The sequence below is a fragment of the Xenopus laevis genome, chromosome 3L (assembly GCF_017654675.1).
Source record: "Xenopus laevis strain J_2021 chromosome 3L, Xenopus_laevis_v10.1, whole genome shotgun sequence".
NCBI classification, from domain to species: Eukaryota; Metazoa; Chordata; class Amphibia; order Anura; family Pipidae; genus Xenopus; species Xenopus laevis.
Genome location: NC_054375.1, coordinates 68,305,327 through 68,311,672, shown reverse-complemented (window position 1 = coordinate 68,311,672; position 6,346 = coordinate 68,305,327).

Genomic DNA, 6,346 nt, shown 5'->3' with positions numbered 1-6,346 from the left:
GGGCAATATGCATGTAAATGATTTGTTAGAAATAAGGCAACTGTATGGACAGACAAGACATGACATGGAGTCTGCCTACACTGAGAGTTCTCCTTCCATTAATAATAAAACATCAACATAAAACATTCATTGCACAGTGACACTAGTAAAGCTGTGAGTTGACAAGTAGGGATGTCGCGGACTGTTCGCCCGCGAACTAATTCGCGCGAACATCGACCGTTCGCGTCCGCCGAATGTTCGCGAACGTCGCGCGACGTTCGCCAATTTGGGTTCGCCTTAGCTGGCGCTTATTTTTGCCCTCTCACCCCAGAGCAGCAGATACATGGCAGCCAATCAGGAAGCTCTCCCTCCTGGACCACCCCCTGGACCACTCCCCTTCCATATATAAACTGAAGCCCTGCAGCGTTTTTTCATTCTGCCTGTGTGTGCTTGGAAGAGCTAGTGTAGGGAGAGAGCTGTTAGTGATTTGAGGGACAGTTGATAGTAACTTTGCTGGCTAGTAATCTACTTGATACTGCTCTGTATTGTAGGGACAGAACTCTGCAGGGATTTGAGGGACATTTTAGGTTAGGTAGCTTTGCTGGCTAGTAATCTACCTTCTACTGCAGTGCTCTGTATGTAGCTGCTGTGGGCAGCTGTCCTGCTGCTGATCTCTCATCTGCTGACTGCTGCCTGTAACCCAATAGTCCTTGTAAGGACTGCTTTTATTTTCTTTTTTGTTTTTTTACTTTGCTACTGTAAGAGCCCAGTGCTATTAGTCTAGCTGTGTTGGGGAGTGGGACTGGTGTGCTGCTCCTCCTAGTAGTTCACCACTACCAGCACCAACCAGAGTCAAAATTGTTACAAAGTATCTTATTTGCACCTGTTAGCTGTTCTGAGCTCTCTGCCAAAAGCTAATTAAGTTAGAAACTGTTTTTTTTTCTGGCTGTTCAGTTCAGAGAAAAGAGGGACTTTCCAGTACAAAAGAGGGACAGGGGGTTGAGTGGTCAAAAGAGGGACAGTTGGGAGGTATGCAAGTGCCACCTAGCTGTGTGAGCTTTTTCACATTCTGTCTAAATAACAATAATAATTCCGTGTCCGTAAACATCACCTGAGTGATGTTTTTACAGCAGCAATAATATATTCCGTATCCACTACTGTATACTTTGCCCTTGCAGGCATTGTTTGCCCAGTCTTTAACCAAGTGCCACCTAGCTGTGTGAGCTTTTTCACATTCCGTGTCCAGAAACATCCCCTGAGTGACGTAGTCTGATTTCTGCCCTTTACAGCACAAAACGCAGCGCTGTGTCAACAATGTATTTTTCAGATACATTTTTGCCCTTGATCCCCCTCTGGCATGCCACTGTCCAGGTCGTTGCACCCTTTAAACAACTTTAAAATCATTTTTCTGGCCAGAAATGTCTTTTCTAGCTTTTAAAATTCGCCTTCCCATTGAAGTCTATGGGGTTCGCGACGTTCGCAAACCGTTCGCATTTTTGACGCAAGTTCGCGAATATGTTCGCGAACATTTTTTCCGCCGTTCGCTACATCCCTATTGACAAGCAGCCTCTGTGCCTTATCAGGTTATAGTGATTTTATTGAATTCTTGCAATCTGAATTGTATTGCTTTAGTCTTTTTCTATTGCAGAAAAGTATTTAGTAAATGTGCTAAAATTTGAAATTCAGGGAATGCATTAGGATATCCCGAATAAAGTTTTAGCAACTGAATGGAATACCCTTGAATTAGGTTTTCTAATCATCCCTAAAGCAGAAAAATATCCTTTGAAGTATTAAAACGAATGTGTTTCATACATCCAGGAAGCCTGCTTTTTGGAAGACTTCGAAAGTGATTTGGGTGTCGGGGCTCATTTGGTGTTATGCAATAAAGTGCACTTAGTTTGCCCAATAGCAGTAACCCACAGCAACCAGCAGCAATTAGCAGGTAGCCTTTATTGGTCACCTGTTTAAAAGCAAACAGCTTATTGGTTGCTGTGAGTTTCCTATTTATCAAAGGTTGGATTTTAGTGGTTTTTGAAATCACGACTAAACTCAAACTATGAACGTGAGATTTATTATTAAAAATTTTGAAAAGAAAAAGTAAGAACGGAAAATGACACTGAACGATGCACTCAAATCCTAATACCTCAAAAAAACTCTAAAAATTCAAGTTTTACGGACAATTCCTAGCAAAAAAAAAAATCTGAAAACCTCAAAGTCCGAATTGGTTTTAAACTGTCCAATAGGATCAGTAAATGACTCTAGTGCCTTTTATTACATATGGGGAATTGATTCTTATGGTATATAATCGGGCTTAGGTTTCCACTGCCTAACACTGTGTTTAATATATTTGGGGGTGTCTCTACCCTATAATGTATTTAGGATGTGGGGATATTGTTCTTGGAAGTCACTGTACCATTACAGGTATGAGACCTGTTATCCAGAATGCTCAGGACTTGGGGGTTTTCTGGATAAGGGATCTTTCTGTAATTTGGATCTTCATACCGTAAGTCTACTAGAAAATCATGTAAACATTAAATAAACCCATTAGGCTGGTTTTGCTTCCAATAAGGATTAATTATATCTTAATTTGGATCAAGTGCAAGCTACTGTTTTATTATTACAGAGAAAATAAAGGTTATTAAAGTGCAATTCATGAGACTAAAGGAAATAACCAGAATGGCTTTTTGGGTGGAAAATCTGAAAAATTCATATTTTTCATGATTTTTTCCTGCAAACTACATTTTCTCAAAAGTTTATTAATAAATAAGGTGAAAAAATTTGGTTGGAGTTTTTTTTCAGAAAATAGAGAAATTTGGACTTTGATAAATAACGCCCTAGGTATTTTCAGTGCATTTTATGACCTGCAAAGATTTGGATGAGATAGGGTTAATCTTCCCTTGTAGCAAAGTAATTAAGTGACAGCTGAGGTTAAAGCTGCCAGTGGGTGAAGGGGTGTGTGCCAAGACTAAGGGGGACTGGCTGTTCCATTGTGGGCACTAGGAAGGGGGGGAGAATCTCTCAGGAGAGCTGCAGAGAAGTGCAGCGAATAGGGAGCCGTGAAGGTATTGTGTACCTTGTAGTGTTTTGGGAGGATAATCCTAATCAATCAGACCACTGAAGAAGAAGAGGCCAACTTGATTTTATTTTCTTTAAAAGTGACTGTATTTGCTACACTGTGAGTGAAACCAACATTGATGTTAATAAAGTGCAGTAACACAACTTTATAATGAACTATGGTATCCCTGTCTCCTGTCTGCCTCACCAGTACCACTACCTGTATAAATTCCCACAATACAAACTACAATTACATTTTCTAGTGCAAAGTGAAAGTTTTTTTTATTAAGGGTGCAGATGCTTTTTTGGCTGAACTCTATGAAGTTGGTAAAATTTCAAATATCACTAACAATTATATTTAACATGTCTCACTTATGAGGTCAGTTTGGCAATCTGTAGTGAAACACATAAATCAGTTGTGTTGGCAGTGTTTCTCTATACCGACAGCCAACTACATGCTTTGTACATCATTTTTCTAGAGTTGGGTACTCTCTAAATTATCCATGAGTTTGGAAGTATCTTGAAGCCATTAGAACTAATTTTAAGCCCAAGAAAACAATCTTAAGGGTAATAAAGCCATTATTCCATGTTCAGTGATTGTTGCAAATTGTTTTTTTTTTTTTAAATATATAATTGTGAGCAAAAGAAACAATTGCACAATAGAGGTTTTGGCACACCTCCTGTCATTTGGAGAGGACACCCTGAAAAAGACAGCCATGTACCTGTTGTATTGCTCATTGGTGGTATCGGACCGGGGCTGCTGCCTCAGGGTTACAAATCTCCCTCCAGCCCCCTTGCCCGAACTGCAAACCCCCTTCCAAACCCCCCCCCCAGCACGTACCATCACCCTCTTGCGGCCGCCGGCCCAGTCTGATCTAGGTTCTGTGTGTTTCCCTGTATGTTTAAAAGTGAATTCCACCTTTGTAAAAGTTTTAAAAAAATAAGTAGATTTGCACCTTTAAATAAGATTTACATTTAGGTTTTAGTAGCCAAAAATGCAGCGTTTTATGCATCTTCAGATCTTCTCCGTCTGGCAGCCAGCGGACAGACCTCCCACCACACTAAGGGGCATATTTATTATGCTGTGTAAAACAAATTTTGCAGAAAAAACTATAAAAAGCTGTGTAAAATAAGTAAGGAATTTATCAAGGTGTGTGTAATTTTACGCCAAGCGAACTCCAGATTTGCAGCCGTTATTTTCCATTGCTTCCGGCAGAAGTGTGAACATTTGGTGAAACCTGGCGATGTGTGGTGTATTAACCCACTGTTTTTTACACATCATAATAAACATGCCCCTAAGTAATCTGATATGACACACAGGCAACAGTCAAGTTTATTCAACTTGCTTCTTCCTTTAAATCCCTGTGCTGGGCATTGATCTTATTGGCTGAAACCTTCCATATTCTACTTCTTGTCCCTCATTCTCCAAGTTTCCAATGGACCCTACATATTGAAGCTCACGTGGAGTCATTCATGATGATTGAGATAATTTGCAATTGGTTTTCATTTTTTATTATTTGTGGTTTTTGAGTTATTTAACTTTTTATTCAGCAACTCTCCAGTTTGCAGTTTCAGCAATCTTGTTGCTGGGGCTCAAATTACCCTAGAAACTATGCAGTAATTTCAATGGAATATGAATAGGCGAGGGCCTGATTAGAAAGATGAGTAATAAAAAGTAGCACTAGCAATATATTTGTAGCCTTACACAGCATTTGTTTTTATATGGAGTCAGTGACCCCCATTTAAAAGTTGGAAACAGAACAAATCATTTAAAAATATAAAAAAAAACTGAAGACCAACTGAAAAGTTGCTTAGATAGGCCCATAAATCTTTGGACAGAGACAACTTTTTTCTAATTTTGGTTCTGTACACTACCACAGTGAATTTTAAATGAAACAACTCAGATGCAGTTGAACTGCACCCACTGAATTAAAGCTGAACGTCTGCAGTTCAACTGCATCGGAGTTGTTTCATTTAAAATTCACTGTGGTAATGTACAGAACCAGAGTTGTTTCATTTAAAATTCACTGTGGTAATGTACAGAACCAAAATTAGAAAAAAAGTTGTCTCTGTCCAAAGATTTATGGGCCTAACTGTAAGTGTCTGGTGACAGGAGGAGATTCCAATGTAAAAATATTCAACATTGTTTATTTCATCTCAAATGGAATGTATGTGCAGAATCCTGTACAATTGGCTGCCCAATACACCGGTATTGAGAAAAACTTATCAAGTAAGACAAACACTAAATGGAATTGTCAATATTTATTTGATTAATAACTTACAAAAATCGGATGTCGTTAATTTATGTAAGGAGAGCTAAATAATGAAATGTACAATTTCTGTTGCTCACAATGAAGCACATCAAGAATCAGACAGTAGTAAAATAATGCTTGGCACAGTTAAATAAATACAAAAAGAAAAATGTACACGTATTCTATAGCTTAAAGTAAAATGACAAAAGTCTCGTGGTTGGCTCACAGCTGAAAGACCGTGAAAGGGAGCAAACAAGGCATTTAGGGTAAAAACAAAAAAACACAGATGATCTACCTGTATGCTAGACTTTACAATAGAGATCTCTAAATTCTACATATGTTTCCCAAATCTAGCATTTCCTCATTTTCAGCTCCAGCTTTATGTGTTAGTGTAGTTACTAGTGTAGTCACTGCGTGAGATCAGGCAGCCAATCAAGAGTCACCAGATTATCAGTGCATATATAAATACAGTCTCGCATGCTCTTCTGTTCATTTCTTCAAAAAATGCTCCGGTATGTACATGGAACTTGACAATAGCATTTATGTGCAAATAATTGAAAATACATATATATTAAAAATATCATTAGAACAAAACATACCTCAAAACTTAACTGTAAACGGTTCCCTATTACATTTAGATTTATACTTTTGACTACATTTTGCAACATAGGCCAGATTTGAAAGCAGTCACTTTGATGCTCATCTGTCCAGCGTGAGGCAATATCCAACATGTGGTACCTGTGTGAGTTTGCTTAACTGAGCTCCACACATCATGGAAACCAATAAAGAGCTGCTGCTAGTTTTGCTTGTTACTGCATCATATATTAAAAGTGCAAAAGAAAAATGTGTCTACAATTATATATATATATATATATATATATATATATATATATATATATATATATATATATATATATATATATATATATATATATATATATATATATATATATATATATATATTTTGTGTGTGTGTGCCCTTTAAAGCAAACTGTCTGCAGTCTCTGGCATGCAATAGCTAATCAGCCAAAGTGGGAAAATAAACCAGTATTAAAGAAAAA